Genomic DNA, 18,626 nt, shown 5'->3' with positions numbered 1-18,626 from the left:
AGCCATAGCGGCGGACGTGGGACGTCCTTTGTTGCCGCCAGCGTCACGTAGAACGTGATCAAGAGCGAGGGCGAAAGCTGTGCTAGAACCCTCTTACGCTACCTATGGCTTCAAGACTGCCAGAACCGAGACCCCCGTAAGCTACAAGCAGATCAATCAAGGGGAAATGAGGGTGCTCGTTATAATGCATGAAGGAAAGAAGCCAACAGTCGGCGAGGCCAAGGAAAGCGTTGGGGATGGTATGTTTATGTCATTTTTTTTTTTAATATTTACTTCGATAACCACAGAAATTAGTAATGTAATCTGTTTAGGGGAAAGATAATTAGACACAAAGTAGAAGAAAAAACAACGTGCCGATGGTGGGATCCGAACCCACGACCTCCGAATAACGCGTCCGGTGCTCTACCAACTGAGCTACATCGGCCGCTGTCCCCCCTGCTACTTTCGTGGGTATTTATGTTGTCTGTATACGAACCTTGAGAGTGTTCACCAGCGCCACCCTCAGCCATAGCGGCGGACGTGGGACGTCCTTTGTTGCCGCCAGCGTCACGTAGAACGTGATCAAGAGCGAGGGCGAAAGCTGTGCTAGAACCCTCTTACGCTACCTATGGCTTCAAGACTGCCAGAACCGAGACCCCCGTAAGCTACAAGCAGATCAATCAAGGGGAAATGAGGGTGCTCGTTATAATGCATGAAGGAAAGAAGCCAACAGTCGGCGAGGCCAAGGAAAGCGTTGGGGATGGTATGTTTATGTCATTTTTTTTTTAATGTTTACTTCGATAACCACAGAAATTAGTAATGTAATCTGTTTAGGGGAAAGATAATTAGACACAAAGTAGAAGAAAAAACAACGTGCCGATGGTGGGATCCGAACCCACGCGGCAACAAAGGACGTCCCACGTCCGCCGCTATGGCTGAGGGTGGCGCTGGTGAACACTCTCAAGGTTCGTATACAGACAACATAAATACCCACGAAAGTAGCAGGGGGGACAGCGGCCGATGTAGCTCAGTTGGTAGAGCACCGGACGCGTTATTCGGAGGTCGTGGGTTCGGATCCCACCATCGGCACGTTGTTTTTTCTTCTACTTTGTGTCTAATTATCTTTCCCCTAAACAGATTACATTACTAATTTCTGTGGTTATCGAAGTAAACATTAAAAAAAAATGACATAAACATACCATCCCCAACGCTTTCCTTGGCCTCGCCGACTGTTGGCTTCTTTCCTTCATGCATTATAACGAGCACCCTCATTTCCCCTTGATTGATCTGCTTGTAGCTTACGGGGGTCTCGGTTCTGGCAGTCTTGAAGCCATAGGTAGCGTAAGAGGGTTCTAGCACAGCTTTCGCCCTCGCTCTTGATCACGTTCTACGTGACGCTGGCGGCAACAAAGGACGTCCCACGTCCGCCGCTATGGCTGAGGGTGGCGCTGGTGAACACTCTCAAGGTTCGTATACAGACAACATAAATACCCACGAAAGTAGCAGGGGGGACAGCGGCCGATGTAGCTCAGTTGGTAGAGCACCGGACGCGTTATTCGGAGGTCGTGGGTTCGGATCCCACCATCGGCACGTTGTTTTTTCTTCTACTTTGTGTCTAATTATCTTTCCCCTAAACAGATTACATTACTAATTTCTGTGGTTATCGAAGTAAACATTAAAAAAAAAATGACATAAACATACCATCCCCAACGCTTTCCTTGGCCTCGCCGACTGTTGGCTTCTTTCCTTCATGCATTATAACGAGCACCCTCATTTCCCCTTGATTGATCTGCTTGTAGCTTACGGGGGTCTCGGTTCTGGCAGTCTTGAAGCCATAGGTAGCGTAAGAGGGTTCTAGCACAGCTTTCGCCCTCGCTCTTGATCACGTTCTACGTGACGCTGGCGGCAACAAAGGACGTCCCACGTCCGCCGCTATGGCTGAGGGTGGCGCTGGTGAACACTCTCAAGGTTCGTATACAGACAACATAAATACCCACGAAAGTAGCAGGGGGGACAGCGGCCGATGTAGCTCAGTTGGTAGAGCACCGGACGCGTTATTCGGAGGTCGTGGGTTCGGATCCCACCATTGGCACGTTGTTTTTTCTTCTACTTTGTGTCTAATTATCTTTCCCCTAAACAGATTACATTACTAATTTCTGTGGTTATCGAAGTAAACATTAAAAAAAAAAAGACATAAACATACCATTCCCAACGCTTTCCTTGGCCTCGCCGACTGTTGGCTTCTTTCCTTCATGCATTATAACGAGCACCCTCATTTCCCCTTGATATATATATATATATATATATATATATATATATATATATATATATATATATATATATATATATATATATATATATATATTGTTTTTTTTTTTTTGAAAACATGCATCTCATAAGCTTTTGCTGCCGATAAATCTTGCAACGACAAATAGGCTACATAATGGATAAAAGCAACTTTCGCTGAGGTCATTAGGGGATATAATTTAAGGTTAATATTCCATAAGTATCAATTGTCCATCTTTCTTTCATCTGAATGTCAGCATCGCGGCAGCATCAGACAAACGCAGCAGGACAGCAGCTCCCGCCGTCGACAACAGTCATCACCACTCCCCGCACATACCAGCAGAGCGGTTGTAGAGTCATGTAGGCAATACTGAAATCCTATTGTCTGGTAATGGACACTTGAACGCCGCCGGCTTTGCCATCCAACAAAAGTAGCCTATGGCAGAGTAAATGGAACCGAAATGGATAATGGATCCTTGTGGATAGAACCCCAGTGGAGGTATGAGAACTCTCGCAGGAGCCGCTCAAGCAGTAAACAATATATATATATATATATATATATATATATATATATATATATATATATATTGTAGTGTGGTAATCTTCATCGATATAACCACTGACATGCGTCGCGTGCTGCCACTCTCAAGGACGAAGAAGTTGTTCGCTGCCTTGCTCTTTCGCCACGCCTGACGCTTCGCTGCGAGTCTCCCCTGAGCGGCTGGAATCACCTGGGTTCACCGAATAAACACACCCCTACAATTGGTGCAGGTGCTGCTGAGTACGTTCCCATCCACCCTGGAACTTAGAAGCCGCACGTTGACCACTGCTTCCACCATGCCAGACGAGACCCCTTCGACATCGGCGCCCCTACCAACCACGGTACTGTGTTCTGGCGTTCTACGGCAGCGTGATCCATGCCTCTTCAGTGGCACGGCTGACCAAGACGTCGACGACTGGTTGTCGGCGTATGAACGTGTCAGCAGTTATAACAGATGGGACGACACTATTAAGCTAGGTAACGTAATCTTTTACCTGACCGACGTGGCGAACCTCTGGTTTCGCAACCATGAGGCAGACCTGCCATCTTGGTCTGCATTTAAGAAGAATTTTTCGGAAGTGTTTGGCCGTCCTGCAGTTCGCAAACTCCGAGCAGAACAACGCTTGCGTGAGCGCACACAGCATGCCGACGAGTCATTCACAAGTTATATAGAGGACATCGTTGACCTGTGCAAACGTGTCGACCCAGTAATGTCCGAAGCGGCTAAGATCGGACACATCTTGAAAGGTATCTCCGAGGACGCGTGTCAGATGCTCTGGCTGAAAAATCCTGCCTCCGTCAGTGAAGTGATTAAACTTTGCCAGAGCTACGACGAGCTTCGAAAGCAGCGCGCTTCTACCCGGCGGTCCGGTTTTAGAGACGACACCATTTCTACACTAGCACTGGGTGGTTCTACTTCATCTGAGGACAGCCCTTTGATTCAACAGATAAAAGCCTTCGTTCGCGAAGAGGTCGCCCGCCAGCTATCCCTGGTCCCTCAATTACAAGACACTGGTCGCCTTGTTCCTGACATGGCTCCGTCTTTGGCCCCTACCATACGGCGTGCCGTGCAAGACCATATCGCTGATGTCCTTTCGCCCAGTTCCGTGCTCTCGCCCAGCCCAGTGCTTCCGACCAGCCCCGTGCCACCGCAAGTAACGGCACCACTAACGTACGCCCAAGTTGCGGCCAGGCCGCTAATGCCAACCGCACCTGTTTCCTACCAGGCCGCCCCTTCCAACCATCCTTCACCATCGCCTGGGTCGGCGTTCCATGTCCGTATTCCAAGGGTACGCCAACGCCCTACGAACCCTTGGCGCACCGCAGACAACCGGCCAATTTGCTACTCTTGTGGGCTGCCGGGCCATGTAGCCCGTCTTTGCCGCCAACGCCTTCCACCTTCTTGCCCTGACCCCTGGATCAATGCACTTTTGGATTTTCTCTCAAGTCCTACTCCTGGTCATTCATCCAAAGCGCTCGTCCGCCAAGCCCACCACTTCTCCATTCGTGACGGTCTTCTCTATCGCCGCAATTATTTGCTTGATGGACGGAAGTGGCTTCTAGTCATCCCGCGTCATCTCCGTGCCGACATTTGTGCTGCGTACCATGGTGACCCACAATGTGCTCACGGTGGCGTATTGAAAACCTACACGCGCCTACGTCTGCGATTTTACTGGCGTGGAATGTACCGCTTCGTAAGACATTTCGTGCGCGCTTGCGAATCTTGTCAACGCCGAAAAACGCCTCAGAAGTCCTCTGTTTCGTTGCAGCCGTTACCCTGCCCTGCTCGTCCGTTTGACCGCGTTGGCATAGATCTCTATGGCCCTCTTCCGACTACTCCTGCTGGAAACCGGTGGATTATTGTGGCAGTAGACCATCTGACTCGCTACACTGAAACATCACCGTTGCCCTCTGCCTCTGCAAGAGACGTTGCTTTGTTCATTCTCAACAACTTGATTCTTCGCCACGGGACTCCGAAGGAACTGCTCAGTGACCGCGGACGCGTTTTCTTGTGCGACGCTCTCGAGGCCCTACTGAAAGAATGTCGCATCATTCATCGCACCGCTACTTCTTACCACCCTCAGACGAATGGCCTGACAGAACGCTTCAACCGTACTCTGAGTGACATGCTGGCCATGTACGTCAACGACGCTCATTCCAACTGGGACCACGTTCTTCCCTTCGTAACCTACGCGTACAACACTGCGATACAGACCACCACCGGATTTTCTCCCTTTTTTCTTCTTTACGGGCGCGAGCCAACCTGCACAATGGACGCGCTTTTTCCCTACCGCCCTGATGTTTCTGAATCGACGCCACTCTCGGACGCCGCCCAGTACGCAGAAGAATGCCGTCAGCTCGCTCGTTCGCTTACAAAGGAAAATCAGTGGCAACAAAAACACCATCGTGACACTGGTGAGGCGCCTTCATATGCGCCCAACTCCCTGGTGTGGCTCTGGGTTCCTGCCACAACCGCCGGCCTGTCAAAGAAGCTTCTTGCTCGGTATCACGGTCCATACCGAGTCCTTCAAAAAACATCTCCTGTGAACTACGTAGTTGAGCCGGTTACGCCATCTGCGGACTTGCGTCGCCGTGGACGCGAAATAGTTCATGTGGACCGAATCAAGCCCTACTACGATCCGTCTGTCCTCTCGGCACCATGAGTCGCCAGGATGGCTCCTTCTCTGCCCGGGGGGAAACTGTAGTGTGGTAATCTTCATCGATATAACCACTGACATGCGTCGCGTGCTGCCACTCTCAAGGACGAAGAAGTTGTTCGCTGCCTTGCTCTTTCGCCACGCCTGACGCTTCGCTGCGAGTCTCCCCTGAGCGGCTGGAATCACCTGGGTTCACCGAATAAACACACCCCTACAATATATATATATATATATATATATATATATATATATATATATATATATATATATATATATATATATATATATATATATATAAATGATCGGCTGGCCCAATAAATGTAGCGCGATTACCATTGCTCCTAAACATGACATGAAACGGCTACATTCACTTGCTTTCATTGCTCAAATTGTTACGGTAGCCCGTCTCTAGAAATCATTTAGGTAAAAAAAGTAAATCGAAAGCAGCCCTGCCTTGCTTGCTTCACGGCCCTCGCGGCCAATGGTGCGCCACCGCCTCTCCATGACACATTAAAGTTACACATTAATTGCAGTCAGGCCCGTGGCCTTCGGCCGACCCGATCAGGAGCCTAAATTTTGGTCATTTCTGACCGAATGGTTTGGCTGCTGCTGAAAAGCTTTCTTTCTTTCAGCCAGGTACTTTCACAAAGCAAAACATTTGCCTGCGAACGCTCCGAAATGCCGATGTGCGCTACATGTCGCCTGTTCCATGGATGGGACCGCACATTCATTCATTCATTCATTCATTCATTCATTCATTCATTCATTCATTCATTCATTCATTCATTCATAAATCTTTATTCGTGAGGGGACCGCACATACCAGCACGGCCGTTGTTCTCAACTTGGCTGCTAGATGGCGTCACATGCACAAAAGGGAAGATTGGTGGCTTAAAAGCAGAAAAGTTACATAATTTTAGTAATGTAGAAACAAAAATTAAATAAATAGAATGGTGGTATAGATAACCAATCTAAAACAATAATTAAGCTATAGGGGGGAAATTAGCATGATAGCAACTGCGTTTCAACGGGGACACTCTAGTCCATCCATCCAACCATCAACCCGGAAATAAATAGAATGATGGTATAGTTAACAATCTAAAATAATAATTAAGATAAAGGGGGAAAATGAGCATGAGAGCAAGTGCTACCTCCCTGTTTCAAAGGGGACGCTCCTATATTCTATCCATTCCATCTAGGGTGCCTCGATGCGAGCGCGCTCAGAGGGCGCGCTCATCGAGGCACCCTAATTCCATCCATCCGGCAGCGCCCATGATAAAACGGGAGGATATTTTTGCAGTTCCTGGGCGCGCAATCACGTGATACAATTGTGAAGTAGGATCTACGTCACTTCCGCGTGTCCTGTCGACGTATTTTTTTTTATTATTATTCTACTGGGGGTAGTGATGGGAACATCTAGCAATCTAGCCGTCCGCACTCGGCAGCACGCACGCTTTCTTCTGTATTTTTTCCCCTATTAGTGCGGAAAGGTTGAAAGGAGGGGCGGGCAAGCTAGCCAATGTAGACAGCGTGGTTTCAAACGAGTGACGGCTTGGAGCTGCCCTCGGCAAAGCAGTATGCACGCTTGCTTCCTTTCTTTTAGAGCGCAACTCTTTGGCACCCGTTCCTGGGTTTCGCGTCGTCGTCGACGTCGACCGCGTCGGCTGCTCCGCCCCCCTTTCATCGCCCCAGTTCGAGCCGGCGCTTCGGCAACCGAAGCCTCGCAGGAAGAGGGGAAGGGGGTACACTCAGCGGCGAACGATGGGGGCAAGAGCGCGCGCAGCAACCGGAGAACACGTGGGAAAAAAGGGGGGAGGGAGGGGGGGCCAAAGGCAGCGCTAGCAGCGACGGACTGATGCCGTCGCTAGCGAGTCAAGACAGCGGTACTGCGTAGAACACCGTCGCCGCCATGCAGAACTCTTCCTGCGTAGCGGCGAGGGTGCTATCCGGTTGCCGAAACGCCGGCTCGCAGTGGATCACGGTGCGTGCATCCCGTTCTCACTCGCTTCACTCGCTAGCGGCGTCAGCGGCATCAGATCTGTTCGTCGCGCAACTTTCCTATGGGCCCACGCGCTGCTTCCCGCAACCTTCCGATAACTCAATTGCTCTCTTCTTTTCGCCGACGACAAAGCTCCTCTCATGACAGTCAAGAACTGTTAGTGGAGTGTTTCTTGATGGAATACGTATGAAAAATAAAAAAAAAGATTGTCTGTAATTGTACATACGTGTCTTGCTCGAAATCTTTGTCTCAATCTATCGAAAAGGTGAAACAGCTGATTAGCTGCGCTCAAATTTCGCATGAAGTAACGTAATCGTGGGCAATTTTTTATTCCTTTTTTTCTAGCTCTGAAGATTTGCTGTGCGCGTGTATTTGGCTCAATCGGCCACTTTTGCACCAAAATTACGCCTCTTATGTGAAACAACTATACAGGGTGTCCAAGCTAACTTTAGCCAAGGGTTAAAAAATGGAATGTTTGAATAGGCCAAAGAAACCACCTACACGCAGCTGCCAGCCATCTGGTGCACCACAGGCAATTTTTGTTTTGCAATTAACTAATTATAATAGAGGCTTTACAAAAGTTAGCGCCATCTAGTGAAAGAAACAGAAACTGTGCGCGGCGGCCATGTTTTGCTCAGTCCGCCCGGTCCGCCCGCGCCTCCCATCGAGTACGCTGTCAACGTGCGCCTTCATGAAACCCGTGCATGCACCGAAAGGTGCATTGGAATGTTCACAAGCGATTATTGCATTTTTTAACATCACAGCAGTCGCTGTTAGCTCTATTCGGAATGATGCCAGCATGTTGCGTGCCCATCTGCAGCCAGCGCACCGTCGTAGACGCGCACGGAATCAAGGTATACGCGTGTATGCGACCGCTCGTTTGCAGTCCTAATCGGCTTTACAAGGGTCACTTGCATCATGTAAAGCATTACTGCGCGTCCCTCTGACTGGGAGCTAGCTCACAGAATGTGATTTAACCTAAAACAGCAAGGTTGTTTTGCGCGCTATGGAGCCTTGTGGACTTGACGGATAAGCTTATGCTGCGATGGAGGACACGGGAGAAGGAGCAATGCATATATAACGAACGCTATTGTGCAAATACGTTCTTTGAAACATTTTGTACGTAGGTTGCATTTACTATTGTGTATTGGATTTAAGACACGGTCATGATTACCGAAACTACTTTTCACAGTCGTACGAAATGGTATACTGCTTGGTGCAGAGAGCAATAATGTTGTCTAGTGCGCCCGAGGTGCGTGTTTCACGCTGCAAAAGCAAGCGACTGCCAAACCCGCGGCGTCTGGAAAAGCAGGAAAAGATGGCATCCCACTAGTATGTTGTAACATGCTCACGTGCAGCCCGTTTCGACCGGTCCACGTCCAGAGCGCGCAGCTCAGCTTTTATACCTGCCAGCGCGGCCGATAAAATAATGAAGCGCGCGCTTCAATTTTGTGTGTTTTTTCGAGTCACCCGATGGTTCGCTAATTCACAGCTACCTGAAATTCACTGGAATTTTTTATAGGTCGATTTCTTGTTTATTCCCTCTGTCAGAAAGTAAACATTTGAAGCCGCAATCTCATATGAAAGCGCTGACATTGGAAGCTTCGAGAAACTCGAAGGAGGAGGACCTCGGCTGAAACGAAAAGAAATTTGAAAAGTCAACTCTAATTACTGCGAAGTATTTGTGCTTTGCGCAACTGGGGGCTGTGTTCATAGAGTTAGATTTATATTATATCATATCGTTATAGAAAAATTAGGGGGTCACTTAAGCTCCGCCGTTAAAGGTATAACGCGATGTGTCTCTCTCTCATACACACACACGCACGATGTTTTCTTTCTTCACGTGTTATATTTTAGCTCTTTTATTTATTTATTTGTTTATTTTATTTACCAAATACTGCAGGCCCTAAATGGGCCCTAGCAGGAGGGGCGAAAAGAATACAATGCAGTGAAATATGAATTCATAAAAAGTAACATACTACACACAAGTGTAGTATGTTATATGTTGTTATGTATGTTATATTTCTATGTTGTGTGTTATGTATTTCTATCATTTCTTTATTTTTTTTATTTGACATTTTATATTTTTATACACCAATACGCATGCGGCAGCAACAATCGGCTTTCCATTCTGAGCAATTTGACACTTTTGAACACATACTTCATTTATTTGAATTAATCAATTACAGATTCTAAATTTTCTTCCTTAGCATCACCAAGCACTGTTTTTTTATTCTGAAACCTTTAAACCCTTACTTTCCAATTTTTCCTTTTTTTCGTTTCTTTATTTCACAAATTGATCAATTAATTACAAACATTTTATTAACTCGTCATCGCCTATCGCACACCAATCAATATTCAATCGCTGGAAGCACAAATTACCATGGAACTTTTTTTTTTACGCAGTCCCCGATTATTTCCGAGACTAATGCCAACTACTGCGTCGATGGCATGGGAAGGAAAGTGTTAAGCGCCAGTCCAACTTACGTCAAATTACGCACGATCTTTTTATCATAAACAAAATGCATTCTCGCTCATTTCACCAACCAAGTATCTTCCAGTGGGATGAACGACGGTGATTCCGCAAATCAAGCAAACAAACTCGCGATGATCTCTCATAGGCGTTTAAGTAAACAGCAAAGGCGCACAGACAAAAAAGAAATCCACATTACAGAACTCTGGATACTGTACCTGGATAGGGATGACGCTGCGGTTTGCCGAGGGGCCCATGCACGACTGCTAAAGCAATTTGTATCTGCGCTCGGCAGCGCGGCCGGTGGGCCCCGCCACGTCTCTGCTGTCAAAATACGCTTCTAGGCGTCGCTAACAGAAACCGCCAGGGACCGAAGAGAGGTCCAAGCACAGCACACTAGGTTAAAACGTGAAAAGCACGAACAGAATGGCGAGCGCTGACGGACGGACGCGAAGCAAACGGATGGAGCGAACAAAGTATGGCGGCCAGCGCGGGATCAGCGTGCCGCTCACGGTTGCCAGACGTACTTTTGTAAACCCTCTATTAAGATAATATTTGTAATTTACTAACTATTGCCTTTAAACAACAAATGTGATTTTTAACTAATTAATAATTAAGATAATATTTCTAATTTACTAACTATTGCCTTTAAACAACAAATGTGATTTGCAGATTTAGAGAGCATCTTTTAAAACCCCGCGAAATACAAAAAAATATCGCGTGACTGGCGCATTCGTGCGCCAAGATTGTGCTGCTCTCAACCTGGCTTTCAGTGAACGAAATCAGCTTCTGCATTGGCCCCACGAGCCCGTTGAGCGGCAGGCCGATATGTCTGAGGTGCTTCTTCGTCCGCTTCGTGACGATTTAAGTCGCAATGAGCTCATCGCGCCGGCTGCAACCGACGCCAACATATCACCCTGCCGCTGGGACAGGGCTGTCGAGTCACGTCCGCAGCACGGCCTCCGAGATCACCCTCGCGCGCGTTTCTCTCCGGCCGTTCCAATCGGCGCGCGCCCCAGCCAAATGTTGTAATTTCGTCAGTTCCTCCAGGCGCCACCGGGCGGCAGTGCCCGCCTATAGGCTGCCAAAGCATCGCTGGGCGGCGCTGCGACTCCTGATGGGCAACGCCATCTGTGGCAGGAAAACATACACTGGGACGCCGCCGGCTCGGCCCGCTGCCTTCGCGACGTGCGCCACGCGCTTTCTCTCGAACGAGCACGCGCCCTGACGCGCCCTCGCAGGCGCATCGCGACATGCCGCCTGCATTCCGTCTTGATGATTGAACAACCTGCCGCGTATTTCCATGGAGGAAACGTAATTATAGGCGAGAAAAGTTTTATTCACGTCTGCACTGTAGAGCAGACGACAGACGGCGATGAGTGGCGGCCAAGGAAAGCCTGACTGGGTAGTACAACGGTGGCTCTGCCTATGCTACAGCGCATATCTCGCAGGCTTTCTACGTCGATTCGCGCTTCTTTTTACCCCTTCGTGAGCGTGAAAAGAGACGTCATGTATCATGGACATCATTGTGAACCAGCAGTAGCCTAATTCATTAAAAAAAAGCGCTGCAGCTGTCTTCCGGCGAAATGTTCAAAGCATGCGGCATTGATCTTGCCGTGTACCATCCGTCCCGAAACACCGTCACCGCTGCTATTTTCGATTGCGTCGTAGGGTGCCAAGGACAAGTTAACAATTTCATTCTTCAACTCTACAGCTTTCTTTCAAGCTGCGCGAAACGGGGCTACAGTGCGATTGGTACGGGCGGTCATGTGCATGCTGAAATATAGAGTACAGCTTTATACGCATGTTTATTTGTGATCGAGAGCGAAACCTCCCGTTATGCTACTGTTTTCGGCAGCTGTGTAAGAACTGCACGTGCGTACGTCAAGCAACGAAAGGGGAAGACGATAAACTAGAGTTTACTTAAAACGTTTGCTATCTCGGTGAAAGCAGCTATTCACTTTCAAGAGAAAACAGTAATAGACGTCATTTGGGGCATATTTAACATTACTAAGCAGCCTACAATAGCATTTTGGTCATGCACCGCGTGCTCTTGATCTGATAGAGCACTTAATTCTAATATTCAAAGTCCCCACTGCCCCCAACTTCGCCTCCGATTACTCCAAGACTTCGCCTCCGATTAGTGTATGTCGGATAATACTTGATGTATGATTATTTATTGCCTTTTTTTACGTCGTGACAGCCCCGAAAGATTTTTCAGCGCCTTACATTCGTTGTAATTCATACATAATATAAATTAAAGCGGCGGATCCATGCTGACTCCATGCATTCGAATGCAGACGCCGGGGATTTGTACTACCCAGCAGACGCCTTCAGTTCAGTTCAGTGCAGTCGTTCAGTCGTGTCCGACTTTTCGTAACCCTATAGACCATATCACGCCACGCTTTTCGGTCTCACTACCTTCCTAACATCACATAACTTCATCGGCAGCGCCTCGAGGATGCCATCTAACCATCAAGTTCGCTGCCTACCCCTTCTCCGGTGACCCTCAACCTTTCCCAACATCAAATCTTTCTCCAGCGACTCCTCTCTTCTCATCAGATGACCAAAGTAGCTGAGATTTAACTTTGGAATTTGACCCTGCAATGAGCAGTCAGGGTTTATGGTTGACAATATCGACTGATTTAATCTTCTGGCAGTCCAAGGGACTCTCAAGAGTCTCCGCCAGCACCGCAATTCAAACGCGTCAATTATTCGGCGGTCAGCCTTCTTCACAGTCCAACTCTCGCATCCATACATCACAACTGGAAAGATCATAGCACGAGTTATACGGATCTTGGTTGGCAGACTAATCTCTCTGCTCTTTACTAGGCGGTCAAGGCTAGCCATGGCTATCTTTCCCAGAAGTAGGCGGCTCCTAAATTCATGGCTGCAGTCTCCTTCCGAGGTAATCTTGGAGCCAGAGAAGAGAAAATCTGTCACGGCTTTCACTTCTTGTCCCTTGATGCTCCAGGACTTGATAGGGCAACATGATCTTTGTCATTTTAATGTTCAGTTTAAGCCCAAACTTCTCACTCTCTTTTTGTACGCGCATCAGAAGTCTCTTGAGTTCCACTTCACTTTCTGCCATTAAAGTGCTATCATCCGCATATCTAAGGTTGTTGATACGTTTCCCAGCAATCTTCACTCCAGCTGAAGACTCGCCCAGACCGGCCTTCCTCATGATGCACTCGGCATATAGGTTAAATAGGCAGGGCGACAGTATGCAGCATTGTCTCACTCCTTTCTCAATCGGAAACCAATCAGTAAGACCATGCCCAGTTCTGACTGTGGCCTCTTGCCCTTCATACAGGTTCCTGAGGAGACAGATGAGGTGTATTGGAACTCCCATCTCTTGGAGAGCTTGCCACAATCTGCTGTGATCTACGCAGTCAAACGCTTTCGCATAATCAATAAAGCAGAAGTAGATGGGTTTCTGGAACTCTCTTGCTTTTTCCATGATTCAGCGAAGGTTGGCAATCTGGTCTCTAGTTCCTCTGCCCTTGCGAAACACAGCTTGCACGTCCGGAAGCTCCCGATCCACATACTGCTGCAGCCTACCTTGGAGGATTTTCAACATCACCTTGCTAGCATGCGAAATAAGCGCGATCGTGCGGTAGTTGAAACAATCTTTGGCACTGCGTTTCTTTGGAATGGGGATGTAAACTGACCTCCTCCAATCCTTTGGCCACTGCAGGTTGTCCAAATTTGCTGACATAATGTATGCAGAACGTTAACAGCGTCGTCATGGTTGAGGTTTTGAAGCAACTCAGCTGGAATGCCATCAATTCCGCTAGCTTTGTTCTTAGCAAGGCTGGCTAAGGCCCATTCAACTTCACTCTTCAGGATGCCCGGCTCAAGATCAGTAATCACAACCGTCTTATGTTGGGTTTGCAAATCCGAGTCCTTCTTGTACAGTTCATCTGTGTATTCCTGCCAGCTCTTTTTCTCTGAGGCTTCAGTGAGGTACCTGCCTTGTTTGTCATTTATCATGCCCAGCTTAGCACAGAAGATTCCTTTGATATCTTTGATTGTCTTATACAGAGCTCTTGTGTTCGTCAATTGGCTGTTGTCCTCAACTGCTTGGCACTGTATGTCAGGAAGGCATTCTTATCTCTTCTTGCTATTTTCTGAAAATCCCCATTGAGGACCTTGTATCTTTCTCGTTCCCCCATAACTTTTGCCATCCTCATTTCCTCGGCTATTTGCAAAGCCTCTTCAGATAACCAGTTTGCTTTTTTGCATTTCTTTTGCTTTGGAACTACATTCGTAGCAAATTCTTGTATTATATCACGAACATCAGTCCACATCTCTTCAGGCTATCTGTCTTCTAGATCTAATTCTTGAAATCGATTTCTCACTTCCACAGCATATTCTAATGGAATTTGATCCAGATCATACCTGAAAGGCCTTCTAGTTTTCTGCGTGTTCCTCAATCGAAGCTTAAATTTTGCAACAAGAAGCTGATGATCGGTGCCACAATCGGCCACAGGCCTTGTTTTTACTGCTTGTATAGCGCTTCTCCATCTCTGCCGGCAAAGAATATAATCAATCTGATTCCTGTACAGACCGTCCGGTGAAGTCCATGTGTACAGGCGCCTCTTGTGCTGTTGAAAATGAGTATTAGCTATGGTCAGGTTGTTTTCTTGGCAAAACTCTACTAGCCTCTGCCCAGCTTCATTTGGCTCACCAAGACCGAACTTGCCTGTAATTCCGGATGTTTCTTCACTCCCCACCTTAGCATTCCAGTCTCCTATGAGAAAAAGGACGTCTGATGATGGAGTGCGGTCTAAAAGGCATTGCAGGTCAGCATAAAATCTCTCAACGTCAGCTTCTTCAGCAGTAGTGGTTGGTGCAGAGACTTGGATAACTGTTATGTTGAAAGAGTGACCTTGGATCCGAAGTGAAATCATTCGGTCGTTTTTGGGGTTGTACCCTAGCACTGCATGCTTTGCCCATTCTTCTGTTTACTATGAGAGCGACCCCATTCTTTCTCCTGGATTCGTGCCCGCAATAGAAGACATAATGGTCACCGGAATTAAATTCTCCCATTCCGGTCCATTTGAGCTCGCTAATACCCAAGATATAATGTTCAATCTGCCCATTTCGCGCTTGACGACATCCAGTTTACCTTGCGTCATAGATCTTACATTCCATGTTGCTATGTGATATATCTCCTTGCAACATCGTACTTTCCGGTCGCTTCCCGACACATCCACAACTGAGCGTCCTTTCGACTTTAGCCCAGCCGCTTCATTCGTCCTGGAGCTACTAGGAATCGCCTTTTGTTCATTCCCAGTAACATGGGGGACGCCTTCCAACCGGGGGGCTCATCTTCCGGCGCCATATCCATAATGGTATTGTGACTGGTCATAGGGTTTTCTTGGCAGGAAATACTGGAGTGGGTTGCCATTACCTTCTCCAGTGAATCCCATTTTGTCAGAACTCTCTGCCGTGACCTGTCTATCTTGGGTGGCCGTACACAGCAGAGCTCATGACTTGGAGTTTCGCAAGCCCCTCCGGCCACGACAAGGCAGTGATCCATGAAGGGGGCGCTTTTTAGCACCGTTTTCGCAGCGCCCCCTGGGCAGCGCAAGGCTTTTATCTTACATCGACATTATTTCACCTACTAGGCATAGCGAAACTGTATCACTAGCTCTTTAGAGCCCCTTAAGAATCTCCCTCGATGCACGGGAGAATGTTTTTGCAGGTCCTCGGTGCGCAATCACGTGACACATGGGTGACGTAGCCTACACGTCGCGTACGGGTATCTCAAGGAGTTGTGTGTGTGTGTGTGTGTGTGTGTGTGTGTGTGTGTGTGTGTGTGTGTGTGTGTGTGTGTGTGTGTGTGTGTGTGTGTGTGTGTGTGTGTGTGTGTGTGTGTGTGTGTGTGTGTGTGTGTGTGTGTGTGTGTGTGTGTGTGTGTGTGTGTGTGTGTGTGTGTGTGTGTGTGTGTGTGTGTGTGTGTGTGTGTGTGTGTGTGTGTGTGTGTGTGTGTGTGTGTGTGTGTGTGTGTGTGTGTGTGTGTGTGTGTGTGTGTGTGTGTGTGTGTGTGTGTGTGTGTGAGAGAGAGAGAGAGAGGGAGAGAAGCGCTTGCGGCAGTTTGTTTTGTTCCCGCCTTGGCTCCTCCTCAAATACTAGTCTCCTCCCCTCCCCCATGGCTCCAAGCAGTGCTGATATGACTATGGGCAGCAGCAATCGAGCCTTTATACTCCTGAAGTAACAGAACAGAATTTTCCTCCTCCGGGGAATGAGTGAGCGCACATTCTGTGCGTTCGCAGTCTTTTGCTTTCGTTATTTTTCTCCCGGTGGTTTGGCGGGGTTAGAGCCTGTATTCGAACGACGCAGGGACTTGAGTCGCGAGTCTGCTTCTTCGCAGCGCGCTGCAGGGATTGTGAGTTTGCTTCCTCACTACAATGAAAACGTGCAAGAGTACTGACTTATGCGGGGCCGCAAATATATTGAGTACCTGCGCACGAGTTATTTGCGCACACTCGCGCCCACAAACATGCAGTTTTTAGTGACAAAAAGGAAATAACTTTCACTGCATGAGAGCATCGATGGGTGCGTAAACGTTGATGTTTGGAATTAAGCTGTGAAATTATACAAGAAGTTGCTTAGCTTATCGACAAACAATTTTACGTCACTATATATATATATATATATATATATATATATATATATATATATATATATATATATATATATATATATATATATATATATATATATAGCAGACAAATGAAGGATAAATGAGGGCGCTCGTTATAATACATGAAGGCAAGAAGCCAACAGTCGGCGAGGCCAAGGAAAGCATTGGGGATTGTAATTTATGTATTTTTCTTTTTTTTTTTAATTTTACTTTTATAATCACATAAATAAGTAATATAATCTGTTCAGGGGAAAGATAATCAAACGCAAAGTGGAAGAAAAAACGACGTGCCGATGGTGGGAACCGAACCCACGACCTCCGAATATCTCGTCCGGTGCTCTTCCAACTGAGCTACAATGGCCGCTGTCCCCCCTGCTACTTTTTTGGGTATTAATTTTGTCTGTATGAGGGTGGCGCTGGTGAACACTCTCAAGGTTCGTATATATATATATAGGTATATATATATATATATATATATATATATATATATATATATATATATATATATATATATATATATATATATATATATATATATATATATATAGTTGTTTCACATAAGAGGCGTAACTTTTAAGATGCAAAAATGACCGATTGAGCCAAATACATGAGCGCAGCAAATCTTCAGTGCTGCCTCCGCTGCCGCTCAGGCCAAACCAGCCCGTACCTCACAGCTAGAAGAAAAAAGGAAGCAAGCGTGCATACTGCTTTGCCGAGGGCAGCTCCAACAAGCCGTCACTCGTTATAAACTACGCTGTCTACGTTGGCTAACCTACGTTGGCTAACAGAAGAAAGCGTGCGTGCTGCTGAGTGCGGACGGTTAGATGCTTCCCCTCCTCCTGCTTAAAGCCGCGCTCCGACGGCCCAGCGCTTTTCTCAATAAAACGTCGACAGGACACGCAGAAGTGACGTAGACTCTACGTCGGTTTTGTGTCACGTGATTGCGCACCCAAGATCTGCAAAAATATCCTCCCTGCATAAGAAAATGATTGCGCTCTGAGCGAAAGCAGTTTTCACATTCCTCTTGACGTCTTACATGCCAACGTTACATGCCATACGTAACCAACCTGCTGATCATCATCATCATCATCATCAGCCTGATTATACCCACTGCAGGGCGAAGGCCTCTCCCATATTTCTCCACTTAACCCGGTTCTGTGCTAGCTGCATCCACTTGACCCCTGCGAACTTCTTAATCTCATCCGCCCACCTAACTTTCTGCCGCCCCCTGCTACGCTTTCCTTCCCTTGGAATCCAGTTTGTTACCCTCAGCGACCATCGGTTATCCTCTCTTCGCACTTTATGTCCTGCCCATGTCCATTTCTTCTTCTTAATTTCTACTAGAATGTCGGTAACTTGAGTTATTTCTCTGACCCACTCTGCACGCTTTCTATCTCTTAATGTTACCCCTACCATTTTTCGTTCCATAGCCCTTTGGGTTGTCCTCAACTTAAGTAGAACTCTCTTGGTTAGCCTCCACGTTTCAGCCCCATAGGTGAGTACAGGCAAGATGCAACTGTTGTATACTTTCCTCTTGAGCGATACCGGTAAGCTACTAGTCATAATCTGCGAGTGCTTGCTAAATGCGCTCCATCCCAATCGTATTCTTCTTGTTGTTTCCTTTTCGTGGTCCGGATCTGCGGTTACTACCTGTCCTAAGTAGACATATTTGCCTACTACTTCCAGTATTTCGCTACCTAATGTAAACTGCTGTTCCTTCCCGAGGCTGTTGAACATTACCTTAGTCTTCTGCATATTGATTTTCAAGCCTACCTTTCTACTTTACCTGTCTAGGTCATCAATCATTATTTGCAGTTCATCCCCCGAGTTGCTTAGCAAGGCAATGTCATCAGCAAATCGCAGATTACTGAGGTATTTTCCATCTACCCTTATCCCTAACTGCTCCCATTCCAAGTCTCTGAATACTTCCTCTAAACAAGCTGTGAATAGTACTGGGGAGATTGTGTCTCCTTGCCTAACACCTTTCTTTATGGGAATTTTGTTACTTTCTTTATGCAGAACTATGGTTGCTGTGCAGCC

General features: G+C 47.2%; 1 protein-coding gene and 1 non-coding gene across 2 annotated transcripts in view; one reads left to right on the top strand and one right to left on the bottom strand.

Moving 5' to 3' along the window:
- The window catches only part of LOC146203113 (uncharacterized), a 128,203-nt gene that overhangs the window by 72,737 nt on the left and 36,840 nt on the right, over positions 1 to 18,626 (top strand).
- Positions 16,875 to 16,947, bottom strand: TRNAS-AGA (transfer RNA serine (anticodon AGA)). The gene has a single exon. It is a non-coding gene; the product is annotated as a tRNA-Ser (tRNA).

The sequence above is a fragment of the Amblyomma maculatum genome, chromosome 1 (assembly GCF_055883805.1).
Source record: "Amblyomma maculatum isolate TAMU_Amacu chromosome 1, ASM5588380v1, whole genome shotgun sequence".
In the NCBI taxonomy this organism is placed as follows: Eukaryota; Metazoa; Arthropoda; class Arachnida; order Ixodida; family Ixodidae; genus Amblyomma; species Amblyomma maculatum.
Note: the sequence above shows the minus strand (reverse complement) of the source record. Positions and strands in the feature narration are given on the sequence as shown.